This window comes from Indicator indicator, chromosome 8 (assembly GCF_027791375.1).
Source record: "Indicator indicator isolate 239-I01 chromosome 8, UM_Iind_1.1, whole genome shotgun sequence".
Lineage (NCBI taxonomy): Eukaryota > Metazoa > Chordata > Aves > Piciformes > Indicatoridae > Indicator > Indicator indicator.
Window position 1 is genome coordinate 7,076,454 of NC_072017.1, and position 18,278 is coordinate 7,094,731.

Sequence of the window (18,278 nt, forward strand, 5' to 3'; positions counted from 1 at the left end):
TCCTTTCCGCCCGTGTGTCAGGCAGAGGCGTGCGCCTGGCACCCGGCCCCGCAGCGCAGCGCACCCCTTCCCTTCCCTCCGCGCCCACCCCGGCCGACCTGCGGCGGCCGCGGCAGCAAAACAACAGCAACACCCAGCGCCCGGGGGGGAAGGAAGGGAGGTGCTCGCTCTGGGGCGCTGCCATCGAACTGGCTTCGCTGGCGGGGGTTGGGAAAGGCAGCAGGGCGGCGCGGAACCGGGTGGCGGTTCCCGTAGCCCCTACCCGCCCGCGGGGCTGCCCGCGCCGCGCCCCGGCGCGCCGGGGAGGTGGTGGGGCCGGGCCGCGGCCGGGCGAGGCGAGGCGAAGCAAGGCGGGCCAAGGCGAGGCAGGGCGTGGGGCAGAGGTGTTGGGCCGCCTCCGCCCCGGCTTGGCGAGTCTCCCGCTGGGACTGCCGGCTGCCTGAGGCCCCTACCGGGGTGGGTTTCTTTAATGGCTGCGATCAACACGCCGTGCTCCGGGCGCTCTCGCCCTCCCGCCGGGGACAAGCGTGAGGGAAAGGGGCTAGAGGGCGAGATGCTAGTTCCTCTCGGCTGGGTGGCTCCTGGCTGGGGCGGACTCCCCCTGCGTTGCCCCTGCCCGCCCGCCTAGCCCTGCGGCTGGCACCGGCCCCGGAGCAGGTGTGTGTGTCCTCCATTCCTTCCTCACCGGGCTACTCTTGCAGCTGAAGGGGCAGGAGAAGAGGAGCAGTGGTGGCAGCCGCCCTGCCCGGGGGTGGCCGGGTTGAGGAGGCCTGGCCCGGCCCCGCGGGTCCGCAGGCGCTGGGGCAGGGTGGGCGCGCCGAGGCGGGGATGGGGAGCCCGGTTTGTCCCAAAACTGCACGAACTGCTTGAGACAGTTTCACAGACCTTCTGTGAAACGGGAGCCAGTTACGTTCCAATCCAGGAACAAAACAAGGGGCCGCACTCAGCGTAATGCTTTTTAAAACATTTATCTCCTGTCCTAGTGTTTCAATTCCCATCAGGGAGGGAAAGCTGCTTCTACTACTTCAACCGTATTGTGCTTACAGTCGTTAACACTGTCCTAAATAAAACCGTGTCTACTCTGGAGTGATGATAGATGGTACCTAAAAATGATGCCAAGAAAAAGGCAAATGCTGCACTTAGCAACGCCCTGTCCTGCAGTGCAAACTGCCTGGGCAGATGGAAAAGCCAGCGATGATGCTTCTGGGTGGAAGGGTCACCAGGTGGGACTTTACATGCTTTGTGTGGTGTGTAAAGCCAGCGATAGGTGCTGAATATATTGAACTCCGTAGGATCAGTCTATGTATTTAACTGCTTCAGTAGGACTTTAATGTAACATACCTGTTTTCTGCATGTTTGGGTTGAAATTTCTGCTCTTTTTAATCTATATGAACTCAACAATGCTGTAAAAGAAAAAGAGGGAAGGGGAAATGATTTGGAAATGTTTTCAAACATGCTGTGTGCAGGCGCATGTTTGGTCTATGTCTTTATTGCTAGGATGTTTTAATGCATCCCTTGACTTAGCTTGCTAGTCTGTGGCTTTAAAAAGCAAACTAAGACACCAATCTGAAGCCCTGAAGGCTATAACTCAATGACATAACAATGAATTGTAGCTTCTCCTGCTAAGTAATTACACTGTATCATGTCACAACAAGGTATTGTTGAAATACTATCATGTAGCTCATAAAGTGTCATTTTTTTATTATAAGCTTATAAAATAATCAGAATTGCTGTGTTAGAACATACACACGGACATGAAATATTTCGTTAGGGCTGTGAAAAGGAGCTCCTGTAGTTTTCTTGCACAAACATGCTCAAGATACAGTAGTTGTGTCCCAGTTTTGCATTCTTTTCTTCTGGAAACTAGCTAACTAGAACCCTAGGTCAAAGGCAAAGCCATTTTAATGTCAAATCATTAAATGCCAAAAGATTTGGTAGTAGCTAGCATGATGCTCTTGGTAAAGTGACCAGGTTTTCTTGCTATTACCTAGTTCTGGCCTCAGATGAACATGTTTTAATCCAGTGTAATTTTATTGTCTTCTTGTGAAGTTACTTTGGATTTATATTAGCAAACAAGGGGAGAATGTGGATTGAGAATGTGGTGCCAAGCAAGGTTGTACACCAGTCAGCATTTCATTGCCTTCCTGTGTTTGCTTTTCATACTTCGACAGTTCAGAAATTTGAAGACGTTCAAATTTTGAAGGGAGCAGAATCTCATTGATTTTAATGGGAATGGAAAAAGCAGGAGGAAGTAGCTGGTAGCACAAGAGAGTCCTTGCCATCTGTTTAGCAGACCCAGCAGTTTTAACCAGGTCTGGAAGTGTTTCTCGATCAAAGGACTGCCTAATGGCAGCCCTTAACATCTTCCACCACAATACCTCTGCCATCCCTGCTCTGCCCATTGTCCCCTCTGCATTTCAAATGTTGCTGTGCTGAGTGACTTCTCTCTCAAAACAGGAGGAGGACAAGTGGTATGGATGTCCTTGGTATTTGAGGAGGGAAGAATAATGATTGGGTGCCCTTTGGTTTGCAGCACATGGCATGAGCCCTTGCCATGAGATGGAGCATTTGACATGATGGAGCCATGAGGATCCATATTTCCAAACATTAAGGAGAGTGTTGGCACATGCAGATTTTTAGTGTAAGAGGACAGGAAGTGGTGCACAGGTGGCGGGGAATGGATCTTTGGTGTGAACCAATTGATATTTAAATGTTTAATGAAAAGGTGTAGTGTATTCAGGTATCTGTTAAAGGACCAAATCCAGTCATAGTGAAAGGAACCCTTGCTACAATCAGCTAAATTACTACTGACATCAATGTGACATAAATTGTATGCAAATTTAAGGCTTTAAAAGGCAAAAACCACATTGTGGTTCCAAACAGTCATTTAAAAGTAAAGTAAGTAGTTAAGAATTTTGTGTACTTTTTCAGTCCTTAATTCAACTTCAGGTTATAGGTTGAAGTTGGGGTGGTTTGCTGGTCCCAAGCAATGCAAATGTTAAGCTGCCATTTCTTCCAGTTGCTGTGTGTCACAAACCACACTGTCTAGTCAGTCAGTGGTATTTATGCAGGGGAAATGTCTGCTGGACTCAGTGGACTTTTCCCTTAGTTCACAGACACAGGGTAAGGCCTGGACATGTTTGAGGTGTTTGGGTATCCCTGTACAAAGTTACTGTATACTGCAGAGTTTCAGGTCAGATAGTTACCTCCTATACCTGATACTCATAAAATCACAGAATCCAACTGTCAACCTGACACCACCATGGCCATTAAACAATGTCCCAAAGTGCCATGTCCACATGTTTCTTGAATACCTCCAGGGATGGTGGCTCCACCACCTCCCACGGCAGCGTGTTCTGATGCCTGACCACTCTTTCATTAAAGAAATTGATTCTAATATCAAACTAAACCACCCTGGCACAATTTTAGGCCATTTCCTCTCAAACCATCACTAGTTACTTAGGCGAAGAGACCAACCCCACCTCACTACAACCTCTTTTTAGGCAGCTGTAGATAGCAATGAGGTCTCCCCTCAGCCTCAGTGAACTGCTTCTGGAATTAACGAGAGAGAGGTCATCACATAGCCAGTGATATTCATTACTTTGTTAGACATGGTTCACATCTTAGAAGAACCACAAATATCACACTTTAAGGGGGCTTTATTTATTTATTTCTTGCACCCCTGGTGTTGTAATTCCAAGTTTTAAGATGTGGAAGTTGAGACAGTAGGAATTGAAATAGAAGTTTAAATGATTTAGAAGCTTGGGTATGTCTGTGCTGCTGGTCACAGACATACCTGAGCTGCTTTTAAACTAGTCAGCTGGGGAAGCTGATAGCAGTCCAACTGTGGGAGTGTAGACCTTGGAGCTGGCTAGAAAACATGCCCAAAAAGCTGGGTGAATACTTGAGTGGTTAGGTTGGCCTGAACTCAATGGCTGGATGACTACCAGTGCCCACAGCAGTTAATGTAAAGCTTGCCTGGCTATGTTTACACTGGGTTGCAGTCACATCACTTGTGTCTCTATGGTACAAACATACCCTCCTGTGAATTCTATGAGCTGTGTGGGTAGCATCAACTCATTGGTTCCTGGGCAAGGCTTTTGCAGGTATTAAAAACCTCAGAGTGCACCCTAAGATGTGCTTTTTTATTGTGTTGAAACTCCCCATATGGAAATGGTGGGCTCTCATCTTGCAGCCACTTGGGCATGTGAGCAACCTGTGAGTCAACCTGGGTTGTTTGCATAATTGGGACCTTATTCTTTGCTTGGAGGAAGGGTAAGGTGGCAGTGAGCAGCCAGGCTCCCCAGCTCTGTCACACAGATGTGGGCAAGAGGAAACCACTGGAGTAGCTTGGGCAGAGCTGGTGTTGATGTGCATGGGGCCTGGGGCAGAGGTAAATGTGTGAACCCCTCCCTGCCTCCCTTCTCCTGCCAGATGACAAGTCCTGCTGCCTGACCCAGCCCAGGTTCCTCCTCACTGCCTTCTCATGGCCTGTGGAAAAATACAAATGATGTAAACCCTGACAGTAAACCCGTAACTGTTCCTCACCCCTGAAGTCATGGGATCATTGAATTGTTTGAGTTGGAAAAGAGCTCCAAGATCATCGAGTCCAACCATCATCTAACTACCAAGTCTGGTGCTAAATCAGGTCTCTGAGCACCACATCTCTGTGGCTTTTAAACACCTCCAGGGATGGGGATTCAACCACCTCCCGAGGGAACCTGTTCCAGGCTTTGAGAACCTTTTCTTCTAATGTCCAATTTAAAATTCCCCTAGTGCAACTTGAGGCCATTTCCTCACATGCTATCACTTGTTACTAGGGAGAAGAGACCAAAAGCAATGAATTCCCATGTTGTGCCGAAACAGACTTCAGACACCATGACACAAGGTCCTCCTCTGGTCACTGCCTCACACGAGGAAAGGATGGCTGGCTGCTCTTTCCAGTTAAAACCACCAAGTTGCACATGAATGCTTTTAATAAAAACCTAGTCTTCAGAAGGGCAACCCTGAGGTCTACTGCAGCAATCAGAATTACAAGGACAACATTTGGGGACTGCAGCATGTGTGCATGTTGAATTCCTTGTTACATGTTGATGTTTTCTGAGAAGAAGCATGTTTCTGTTGCAGAGGTTAACTGCTACTGAAGGCTGCTCCACTTCAGTTTCTCTATTTGAAACTTAGAAAGATTGTTGTGTTAAGTATTGGTGTCCAAGATGTAGTTGAGGGACACCTGAGATTTCCATAGCAGCAATTTTGGAAGCTATAGTAGATATGTATGTGTAAAGTTGGGTCTGGAGACCATATTCTCATCAAATTTATGCTGATGTGAACTCCAGTAGAGGTGTAGATGTTGAACTGAGAACAGAGTCTTGCCATCTGTGTAGATGCAGTTTCTCTTACTATTGTTTTTGAGTTTTGTTACTATAACGACATTTTGCTTAGTACTGGGGCTGGAGTTTCTCCTCAGTGTGTAGAACAGGAAACAGAAAGATGATGTGATTTGTTCATACAAAAATAAATAAATAAAATAGATGCAGTCAACTGGTTTAGTTATAAAAATCCTGTTGCTTTTAGTCTCTGTCCACTGTTCCATCCCAACAGTATTTGCTCTTTGCTGTTCTGAAAAAAATATTGTTATGAGCCAGTTAGAAAGTGGAATTATTAACAGATGAAAGCTGACTTTGCTGTGCAAAAAGTAGTTTAGGTGTATCTATTTATGCCTTTGAAGGGTCTATATGATTTCAAAGTCACTTTGCCTTTTCTCAGTCAAGCAGCTCAGTGGATGCAATGCCAGATTACTCCTGAGAGAAAAGCAGACCTTAAATCGTCCAGGACAGAGTTAAGGTTATCTGACTAAAGTAGCTTGTAGTTAAGGCTGCTGTGCTTCCAGTTATTTTTTGTTTGGCTGATGGGAACATAGATAAATTTTAATGTATTGTATTTTTTTTTTTTTAATTTAAAGCCTTTCCCCATTTTGTCATATTTTATTATGTATAGTTTCAGCTTTTATATAGCTTGAGTAGGACACATATTGATCTTTGGAAGTCTCATACGTCCAGAGATCACAGGTTTTTAGGTGTCCTAAACACCAAAACAGAGGAACAACCTTTAATCTAATTTGGGTAATTGAGGGATGTCTTAAAATATGGAAGATGCAAACATCCATTGTTGCATTTTTTCCTCCTCCTGGAGGAGTTTTTTTTGCTTGTGTAGTTTAGAATGTACTGTCAGAAATTAAAGGGTCCAGTTCAGGCCTGACAGAACTCCTTTGACTTACTGGAATTTCCACACTCACAAATGACTCATAATGCTCAATATTAAAAAACAGCCCCCAAAAGCATGCAATTTTGGAAAACAGTTGGTTTTTTTTTTTCTTTTTTTTTCTTGCAAAGCTGGTGTTGCGTGAAAAGCGTAGGACTGACAGAATTTGAAAAGTTAGTATAGGACTGACAGATGTTGTCTGTCTCTTACTCTCGTGTCAATAAATACTTAGTGAAAAGTGAGCACATTTCTTCACTGAGTTGTGAGGTTCTGAAATGACTTACCAGACAAAGTGTAGAATTTAATTCCTTTTCTGAAGAGGTGTGCTGAAGTTGATACGATACTGCTTCCTTCCTCTGCTGTTTGAAACTTTGCAAATCTGTCCAGTTTGGACTAGCTGCCATCTTTAGCTTTTTTTTTTTTTTTAAGTACTAAAAATGTATGTCAGTATATGTAAAATACCACTATATTAAAAAAATTATGGTAAAGACCGTGACAGCCTGGAGAAGGAACAGCCTCAGGGGGAACCTACCAGCAGCATCCCCCCAGCACCTACCATCAGGTTACTGAGAAGGTGAAGCTGAAGAGCACAGTTTGAGAATGGGAAACAGTGGTCATAGATCCAAGGGAATGGCAGGGGAACGTTCCAGCCAAAACAAGAAAAAACAGTCTTTCACCACAAAGTTTTAGAACATGTTGCCCAGAGAGGCTCTTAAATTCTTTCAATAGTTTTTTTTGGGATCTGATTGGACAAAGCCCAGACAAATCTGTTCTGAATTCAGAGCTGAACCTACTCTGAACAGGAAATTGGACTAAATGACCTCCTGAAGTCCCTTCCAACCTGACCAACGCTGTGATTCTGCATTAAGTACCACTTTTAGGGGAAGATAAGGATCAGTATGTGCTTTTAAACCAGGCTGTTTGTGGCAGCCACTACTTATAAAATGTTATACATGTTAAATATAAAACAATGAATGAAAACAAATTGCAAGTTAAAATTACCATAATGCAGGCATTAACAACAAAGTAAAGGAATAGCCAGTGGCTACCACCTTCCATAGCTGTATGTGCCACTATATTGTCCAGCAAGAATGCATCTATTGGTTCAAACCAGAGAACAAGTGCTGGGTTTCTATCTATTAACAGCATTGCCACCCATTTTTATTGTCTCCCCTCCCTCCCCCCCTGTTACTACATATTCTAAGTGTTAAAAGCAAAAAAGCATTTGAGAAAATACGTCTTTTAAAAAAGGATTTTTAAATGGATGCCTACTTTGGTTAACATGATTTTTTACATCATTTGTGTTCATGATTACTTCCAAATTACTTTTGTAAAGTGATATTATTTAGGATTTTAATGTATAGACAAACAGATTAATGTTCTGGGTGATAATTTGGTGTAGTGTGAAATATTTCCCTTATATGAAGCATAATTCTTTCCCTTCTGCACAGATACCTATTGATCCTAGAATCATTGATCCAACTATTTTAATGAAAAGTGATTTGACAGAAAATTGTAGGTAGACACTTTGCAATACAGTTTCTGCTGTAAGGAAAATCTGACTTTCTATCTGCAGAACAAGATTCTAAGCTCATAAATTAATGAGGGAAAACATCTGTTAGGTGAGTATTGCTTTGACCACCCGTGCCTCACACTTCCAACCTACACCATGAGGAATAAATGAAATTTCACTAATACATTATCGGCAAGTACTTTGAGACAGTACAGCCAGCAGAAACTTGAGATGAGGTTTATCTTGTAGGTCTGGTTTTTCATCCTAGCTAGGGTGTGTTACCTTAATAAGTAAGCCAAATAATTACTTATTTACAGATTCAGCAAATGGTAAGGTCACTCTGGCATTTCTGAGCAAAGAATTGATCGCTTAAAGTGGCCTCATTGTCTTTGAAATACTCTAGTAACAGTTAAAATTCAAGCAAAGTCTATGGAATTGTGAAAGACAAGGTAGTGGGATAGAAGGGGATATGGCATTCAGAATGTTCAAAGGTAGAGGGGACTTCCTCCTTAGGTATCCTGCCTACAGCTCAGTTTCTTGTTCAGGATTTCGTTAAGAAATATTGAGTGACATTAAAATGACGTGAAAGCAAAGAAATGATTTCACAATAATGTGAAAGGCTTCCAGTTGTGCTAGTAGGGAGGTGTTTTTTTTTTTTCCAGTACAATAGGAAAAGCATTTGTACACTGTGTTTCGCCAAACACCTTCTTAATTTTTCATGACTCAGATAAAACTAGCACCAGAAAAACATTTTTCCAGTCTAAGCTTTAAGGGAAGACTCGTTATTTCTGTCCCTTAATCTGCAACCCTTCATCTTAGTATTATATCATTAAAAAAAAAAAAAAGACCAGGTTATTTTTAAATCCTCATCTTTTCCTTGTGCATCTTGAGATACATTTGAAGGAATCAGATTGTCAAAAAGTAGAGGAATCACTACATCCTAGCAATTGTTCTCTGTTGGATTTTCTCAAGGCAAACGGAGCTGATTTTTTGGTTTTGTTGTTCGTTTTGGTTTTGGTTAAATTTTGTTGCTATTGACTGCAGGAGGAAATAGAATTAAAATGTCTGTATATATATACAGTACAAGCACTGGAGTCATGGAATCATAGAATTGTTTTGGTTGGGAAAGACCTTTAGGATCATCAAGTCCAACCATTATCTAAGTCTACCATGCTAAACCATGGCCCGCAGCACAGCATCTCTGCAGCTTTTAAACACCTGCAGGGATGGGGATTCCACCACCTCTGTGGAGAGCCTTTTTCAGTATTTGAGAATGCTTTCAGGGAAGTTTCATCTAATACCCAATCTAAATCTCCATTGGTGCAACGTGAAGCCATTTGCTCTTGTCATGACCACCTACATGAGCTCTTAGTGCTGGATCATTTAATATCCTTCTTTATATTTATATAAACCCTGTCTTTCAAATGTGCAACAGACCAGTGTCTGACCTGCTCTGCATGACTTGGAAAAACTCTAACTTCAGTGAACTGCAGTGTCAGAGCCTATTTCAAGTACAGTACTGCATATGTGGCTTGTGAATATTTGGATCACTGAAGAGTATCCAAATGATCTTTAAATTTTAAAGTTTAATTAAAAATTGCACATGGGTTGAAAGCTGCAGTGTGAGTATAATTGGCTTTTGAGGAGCTGTGAGATATAAAACTGAGGTGGTAGGTATATGCAAAGTAATCAGGGAAGGTGAAGCATGGCTTCTGTTCACATAATCCACCTACCTGTATTGCCCTTGATGTTAATTAATACTTATTTCTGTCCTAAATGACTGTGCCTGATGTCTCTGTCTTGTTGAACTCTCTCCTTGTTTCACTGCAGAACCAACAGCAGCATCTGTACTTGTTCACAGTATCACAGTATAGCAGAGGTTGGAAGGGACCTCAAGAGATCATCAGGTCCAACCCCCCTGCCAGAGCATGATCACTTAGGATAGTCTGCACAGGAATGCATCCAGGTGGGTTTTAAAAGACTCCAGAGACGGAGACTCCACAACCTCTCTGGCAGCCTGTTCCAGTGTTCTGTCACCCTCATTGTAAAGAAATTTCTTCTCATGTTGAGGTGAAATCTATTATGTTCAAGCTTGTACCTGTTGTTTCTTGTCTTATTATTGCGCACCACCAAAGGAGACTGGCCCCCTCCACTTGACACCCACCCCTCAGATATTTATAGACATTGATCAGATCCCCTCTCAGTCTTCTCAAGACTAAACAGCCCCAGGGATCTCAGTCTCTCTTCATAAGGGAGCTGTTAAAGGAACATCTGTAGTAGTTGTCAAGAAAGGCAAGATGACAACTGACACTGGTGTAAATAAAAGCAGGTGAGCATTTTCCATGTCTGTGATGCAAGGAATCTCCATTCCAGCTTTCTTTTTCTCAAACTATGATGGTAAACATCACATACTTGCTAAGATAATTTCTCTTTGCTACACTTCTGTGAAATAAGGAAGCATGATCACCTTCTACTCATGGAAAACAGGCACTGTGAGCAGGGATGGGTGAAAATTACACTGTTTGAATCCGTCGATACTCTCTTAAATGTTCAAATGCCCAGCTTGGTTTGGAAGTATGGACTTAGTCTTTGGTGTTGCAAGGGGTGAAGAGCTGAACCCAGCTTTCTTGAAAACACTGGGAAATCAGTGAACCATCCTTCTAGATGCAAGTGTCCACTTGGAATTCTGTTGTTTTTGGTGGGGCTTAGAGGACAGTGGACTTTTTCTAAGTAGTTTCCAAATTTAAGAACATGACGTTGAAAAAGCCAAATGCCTTTAAGCATTTACAAATTGGTTTAGAAACTTCTTTTCCCCTACCATACGACAAAGAAATACTCATGAGTAATAGAAGAATGCCTGAGGCCTTGAGCATACCACCGTGGTTAGGTAACTTTGCTCAAAATTTGCTCTGAGCAAGCTGGTGGCTTGAACTGTGCTTAGCCAGCCACCACCACAGGTCTTGGTCTTGGAGACAGTGCTGACACAGCAACTGGCTGGCTCTACTTTTTGGGCTAGTCAGCCAGGGAGTGTGGCCACATGGGCACTCTGGGACTGGAGTTGGCTTTTTCCAAAGTGGATTGGACTTTGTGCACATCCCTGTCCTGAATAGTCCAGACAAATGCAACACAACTCCATTACATATCCAAGCTGTGGAATGTCTGCCTGTATGTGGTGTTGTCTCTTGATGTCTGAACAAATTCTATTACCCTTTCAATGTTTTTATTGACTGTCCTATGACTAGTTTCACCCAGTCATTCCCAGAAACTTCACCTCTGCTCAGACCCATATGGGCCTGAGTGCAGGCACACATCTTCCTGGGCCTGGAGAAATGTGTGAATGGTACCTTTTCCTCCTGGCACTCTTGCATTGAATGTTCTCCTCTCTGTAGGACTTGTATTGCCTTTGCCTCTGCAGAAGCTGGTTATATAACTTTGCAAGGCTGAGTTCCAGTATCTATAGTAACATTTAAACAGAAATAAAACAGTTCCCAAAACAGGAAAAAGTTACTGAAAACTGTCCAGAAATGAGATCTTACCTCTCTCCTGGGTCACAGAGGCAGCAAAACGTGCCTTGCTGGACCTATATATATGCTCTAGCTGAGATCCTTACCTCTGTTGTCTCCTTTCACAGTATACAAGGGAGATGGAAAAGAGGAAGAGTTCTTCAGAGAGGTGACAATTGACCTGGAACAGGAACAGGGCAGGACAGCCATGTGGCCACTTTCCAAAGATGCTTTCAGAAAGCTGGGAGGAGGATTTACTAGGGATGGGTGTGGGGATGTTAATGATGGCTTCACTTTAAAGTGTAATGGTGCTGAGAGCACTGCTGCTCACATGCCTGCTGAAGAGACTGTCTAGAATGGCTGAGTTACGTGGGACTGAGAAGATTAAGATTAGGAGAACATGAAGATGGCTTTTTAGTCAAATTTACTCTCATCTGTCTACAATGAAGACATGGTCTCTTCAGGCTTCTTTGGATACTTTATGGACAGCAAAGCTACTCCTCTGGTGATACTTCCCAAAAGAACTCCCTCAGCAAAACCATTTGGTGAGGCCAAAGCAGATTCACATCAGTGGAGAAATTCCATTTTTGGTGAACAGTTATTTGGGGATACCATCACAAAAATCTGCTGTAGTAGCTTTGAAGCTCGGTTTAAATTACTTTTGAATGCTCAGTATTCATTCTTGAGCAGAAAAACAGTGCCCATCCACATTTCTTCACACTTATTCTGTGAACTTGTTTTTTGAGGGGCACTTGTGCTCTATTTATTTCTGCAGGCATCCAATGTGATCTGTTGTCTCTTTGATTCATATTATATCCAAAAATCTTCCTTTGGCCTGTTTCTGTTGTGCCTCTTGCCATCTCTCCTCTGCTTGAAGCCTTCCCAGAATCAGGAGAGGACGATATATTGTGCATACTTCCAACAAAAGGCCCAGGCAAACTGCTGCTGGTCAGCCACGTATTCCCTGAATAGTTGGAAACGTAGAGTCTGGGGCTTGTGCTGCTTCCAGCTTTGTGCAGAAAATATGTGCTTTTCTTGGATAACTCTAATGACTCTTGCTTCTAATGCAATTTACAACTTTATTTTTGTTCTACCGTGTTTGAATATTTGACTTTTCAAAAGGAAATGTGATGTAATTGTAGGATTATATTCTGGCACAAACCTCTGTATCTTTGGAGTCTGCTTATGGCAAGTAAGAAATACACATTCAGAAAACAGAGGTCTCAAATCAGCTTTTTTTTTTTTTAACTTATTGGTTTTTCAGAGATGATAGTAATATGTCAGTTGTTAAAGAAGTAAAGTGAAAATAGAAAAGATGTTTAAATTTAAAGGTCAAGCTTTAAGGATTTTTTTTTTAATTATGACAGGTAAAATAATATCCATATTCAAAAGTGGTTACATTTTATTGCTCTGGGGAAAACAATTATATAATTTAATGTACTTCCTGCAAAATTTGCCACTGTCTGAAGTCTTTAAACTCCTAAATCTCCCCAAAGAAGATTGTTGCAAAGGTAAACATCAGTCCTTTGAGGCTGAAAGTTCTCAGAAATAAGCATTTGAGAAAGTTAGAGCTTTTTATACAGGCACCATTGACTTAGAGAGGTTTTCAGTGACTGACTTTTTTCTACAGGCAGAATCAAGGCTTACTCTGTTAACAAACTAGCTTTTAGTAATACCATTAGTTAATAAAAAGGTCACCAATCCATTTAAACTTTCTAAAGCACTTATGATCAGGGCTGGGGAAGAGAGTTAAAGTGAATGGAAAAAGGATCAGATGTGGAATATTTTGATCACAAAGGTCATAAATGACACTTGTAGTGTACAAAACCCCCAAACTAACAGCAGTGATTTTGGCAGGAAGTATTGAAGAATTGGGAGGATCAGAAATTCTAGAGTGGAAAATCAACATACACACCCACTGGACAAAATTCACCCATGTGTAAACAGCCAGCTACAGCCTGTTTCCCACATAAATCCCATTTACATCCTTAGGTTGGAGTAAATGTTGAGGAGTAATTTCAAAGGCATACTTGAGAGAAGAGAATTTCAGTCTTTGTAAATTATTAAATATCCTGGATTCTGCAAAGACTTTTGCATGTGCTTAACCTAATATATTGCAAATATTTCTGGTATAATAACTAATAATCTATAAACTTAGAATGCTGGTTGTAAAGATCAGGGAGAATTGGGACCTAAGCAAAGAAATGTAAGGCGTGAGGAATAAATCATAGAATAAAAAATGTATCTTTTAAGTATGTGTCAAGAGTAACAGAGTAGTTAGCATATGCATGGAGCTTTGTATACCAAAAAGCACTGTATGAGTGATGGTCCAGATCCAAAATGCCAACATTGATGTCAGTGGTTCCAAGGGAATGCAAGGGATTGCACCGGCAGGGTTGCTGTTCCCTGAGCTCTGCATGCAGCAGTCACCTATGTTATTCTCACCTATAGTTTACACATGAAATTGCACAAACTGAGTATTTGCTTCTTTTTAATGTAAGTAAACTTTGCAACAAAGCTAAGAGAAAATCTCTTAAGGAATCAAAGGAGTCATTATAACATAGCTATGTAGCCAGGCATTAGGAAGGCAAGCTGGTCTTACAGCTTTCTCACTTCAAAATGCATGTTAAATAGAGATGCATCATGCAGTTGAGAGGCCTACTGAAGAACACATCCAGATTTTATTTCTGCTTTAAAGACTCTGTTCAAGTAAATTCTAATCTAGTAGGTTCATCAAAAGGCTATTGAACCTTCAGTGGAACATGCTGTGTGAGGTGGATTTCTTTTGGGTGGTTTGGTTGCCACTGTTTTAAGGCTTGTGGTAGGCATTGCCTGCATGTTGCTGTGTAACCAAGCACGATGGATCATTTGCTTTAAGAAGATGCCACATCAGCTTTGTATTTTCTCTGTGACATCTCCCCCTCAAATGGGGGACTGTTAATTGGGCTGTTTTCTAGAAATGGGGAGATTTCAAGGTTGGAAAGCATGGTAAAGTCTGTCTGCCCATTTTTTTTCAAGCTAAACTGATTTCTGTCCAAACATCCTTCTCCCAATATTTATTCTTTTTCTTTAAAATTTCATTTATTGTTTGAACTTCTATCATCTTTACAGAGTAGAGCTCCTGTTTCTAGTCACATAGACAAGAAGAACACACAAACCCAGGATTTCTTTCAATCTTAAAAGTGGTTCATGTATCCCAGTGGATAGTGGAACACAAAGTGCACAAAAGATGAGTGGAAGAAGTAAAGTGGAAATAATTCAGATATGGGTGGTCTGCCTCCTTGCTTTCAACAAACTCTTCAGTTCTTAATTCTAAAATAATTAGGCACAAATCTTGAAAAAAACAACATTGCCTCTGTGAATACAGACTGCATTCCCTGCTCACTTCAGCTGAGTTTTGCCCCTGCATATTTAACAGGAGATAAATTGGGTGTGCCTGGTGATAACTGTAATTGCAAGAAAGCAAAACAAAGCCAAGCAAAGCAAGTCCCTTTTTATGCCAGTGGCTTGCACACTGAGGAACCTTGAAAACTCTTGTTTCTCAGACAGGCTATCTGTGGAATTCCTGCCATCTATGTGCAATGAATTCAGACTGAGATCTTAAAATTGGCTTCCTTCAATCGAGTTTTGTTATGCGCTTGGCATGCTTTCACACCCAAACCTCCCATCTGCAGCCTGCACCTGCATTGCTCAATATTTAACTCAAAGATCTCTGAACTTCCTGGACCTCTAAGGTGTCTTTTGGTTTGCGGCTTGCTGGCCAGGGTTGTTGCTTACCATAAGAAAGAGGTTAAGCTGCAGTAAATAATGTCGATTTCCAGTTTCCTCGCTTTTGTTTCTCCTCATTGAAAAGAGCTCCTTTCTGGCATGCTGCAGCTTTTCCTCGGTGTGAAGCACAGGATATAGCTTTTACAACCTGAAATTAAAATGCTATTGCTTTGCATTCTTAACCTTTTCTCTTTCTGCAGGGTAGTGAAGTGAGTGCAGGATATACTGCTGCCTGTACCACAAACAAACCCACGATTTTCTGTGCTCCCTTGCTGAACTGTTTGAAAAAGAGCAAATCCTTCTCTTTGTCTTGTGACTGCTTCTGATAAGCTGGTGGTAAGAATTCAGGACTGCCATGCAGCCTCTTATGCGACACAGCTGAGCTGATCCAGGGCATGCCCTCCCCAGCCAGTGGGGAGTTCAGCAGCTCCATGGACTATTTGCCCAGTGATTTTACAACTACATCGCACCACTGATTATTCAACCTAGCTTTGTAGCTATACCTCTCCCTTCCTGGTCTTGTGGGTCTCTTCAGTGCTCTGAAGGCTTGGTCTGGCTTGATAAAGTGAAAAAAAAAATCCTTCTAGGGTTCCACTATAAGTGGAAGTTCATATATTACATATGTAGCTCATACATTTCTGTACAAGCTCTCCTATAACTCATACAGCTCACACATTTCTGGTCAGCAATATAACTTATTAGTAAGACCAAACATTTAAATATCAAAGTAGATGGTCTCCAGAGGTCCCTTCCAACCCCTATCATTCTGTGGTTCTGTAATAATTTCCTTAAAATTGTGGAATTGTGTGCATGCAGGTGCAAACACTCCTAGGTACACTCAGATGTGCCTATATTAATCTAGGTACACACATATATATGAAAGTGGCTGGAATAACCTATGAACCTGAAGGTTCATTGGCCTGACTTTTATGGATGGGAGATGATACAGTACCTGTGAAGGCCACAGCTCTGCTCTGCACTAAAAAATACATTTGGAGCTGGCAAGCTTTCCACATTGATGATGGGAGGAAAGGTTGCTTTTGCTCATATCTCTTCTTTCCTGGGGGTGGAAAGCCCACCTTTTTTTTGGTTTAACTGTATCTCCACTAGAATTTTACTAAATCCAGAGCAGCGAAGGATAGAACCTCTCTGGATGCCACACTTGGCTCCTTTTTTTCAAGCCAGCTTGAAGGGGCTAGGGGACATGAACTGGCCACCCAGTTCCAGAGAATGCTTTGTGTGTGACCACTTTTTATTCAAAGGCAAGGCACTACATGCAATTAATATCCTGTATAAAACTGCTATTGAGATGTTTCTTGGCAACAAGTAGAAAGATGTTTGTTGAAAGAGGCATGGTTTAATGGTCTCAGCATAGGTGTGATTGAAGATGTCCTGTGTTCTTCTTGTGACTTTGACAGTTATTGCCAGGCTGTCTTTTGGCAGGCCATATATTCTCTCTGTGCTTCTATTTACCTTCTCTGAAAGGTGTTAGAAAGTTTTACTTACCTTTTTAAGGGCCAGAAACAATTAGTTTCTGTTCAAGAAATACTGTCAAGACATAAAACATCCATCATCAGTCTCATCTACCTTTAGTTTTCTGAGTATTAGGTGTCCTAGACATGCTCTGCATTTGGTGGAGAGACCTCTCCAGTGGGTAAGAGCTGCCCACATGTGAGCTCACTCCCATGAGTTTTCTGAAAGAAATTTGCCATTTCCAGTCATTACAAAGGATGATTGAGGGAGGCTGACTTTTAGATGGGTAAGGTGAAGTGAAATCAACCCTATCCTGGGTGCCTCATTTCAGGTTGTTTACACTCTGTGCAAAGCAGAGTTTGCATATCTCAGATCTCTGAACTGAAAAAAATCATCACAGAATCATCGAATGGTTTGATGATCTCTAAAGGTCATCTAATTCAACCCCCTGTGTGGATGATAGGGATGGGTGTTTCACAAGGGAACACCTGGGAAAGACAGATTCTGACCCAAATTACCAGCAATGTAAGTAAAACCTTTCAGTGAGGTGGAGTTGTTGCCATGGCTTAAGATGAATGGGCCACAGGGCTGCCTGGAGATTTGGAACAGAATGGGGACACAGGCTAATCAACTATTTCAGCAGCTCAGATGGCTGATTGGGGAAGAGGAGATACAAGGCAAGGAAAATAGTAATTATAGATATTATCATTGCTGTGGAGCAAGGCCAGTGCAATAGCTCAACTGCAAGCTCACTACTTCATCGGGGAGGCTGAACAGAAGGAGAGAGCTTTAGGCCATCCATCCGAGTGGTACTGTAAAGAGTGCTCAGAAGTGATCTCAGCTGCTGGAGGCAAAGTGCCAGCCACATGACTAAAGGACTCTCCTTTGCTGATCTCTTTGGCAGCATTGGTGTCAGCAAAGCAAAACACAGCTTAATGAGATGGCAGGAGCCATGGCAGGCAGTTGCTGTAGGTGGGCAAAGCTTCTTTGCCTGGGGACAGGATGCAAGAGTTGGGGCTGTTCAGTGTGGAGAAAAGACAGCCCTGGGGACACCTTATAGTAGCCTTCCAGTAGGGGCCTAAAAGAAAGCTGGGGAGGGACTTTCTACAAGTGTTTTTTTTGTGATAGGATGAGAGGGAATGAATTGAAGGAGGGTAGAGTTACACTGGATATTATGAAGAGGTTCTTTACAGTGAGGGTGGTGAGACACTGGAACAGGTTGCCCAGGGAGGTTGTGGATGCCCCCTCCCTGAAGGTGTTCAAGGCCAGTTTGAACTAGGCTTTGAGCAAGCTGATCTAGTGGAAGATGTCCCTGCCCATGGCAGGGCGTTGGAAGTAGATGATCTTTAAGGCCCCTTCCAACCCAAACCATTCTATGAATCTATGCAATGGCTGCAGTTTTCCAGATTACATGTGGTCACAAGGTTGTAGATGAACCAGAAAGCAACCCCTGAGTGGGACCATCCCATCCATCCTAAAAGATGGTCTTTGGTGAAAACAAGCTGAGGTCAAAGAGCCAGGCTTGGAATACTCCAGGGTCCAGAGCACATGTTAACAAACTGTTCTTTTGCTGAGAGCCAAGGTTTCCAAATCCTCTCTGCTTGAACACTGCAAGTCCTTCTCACAGTCCTCTGACTTTACTATGTGTTTTGTGCAGGGTTTGCAGCTCTCCGTGTGCTTGTGCTCAACACCTGGCAGTTTGCAGCAGGGATGTGTCACCAGGTAGTGCTTGGCAGAGGAACCAGGGCAGGGATGAGGGC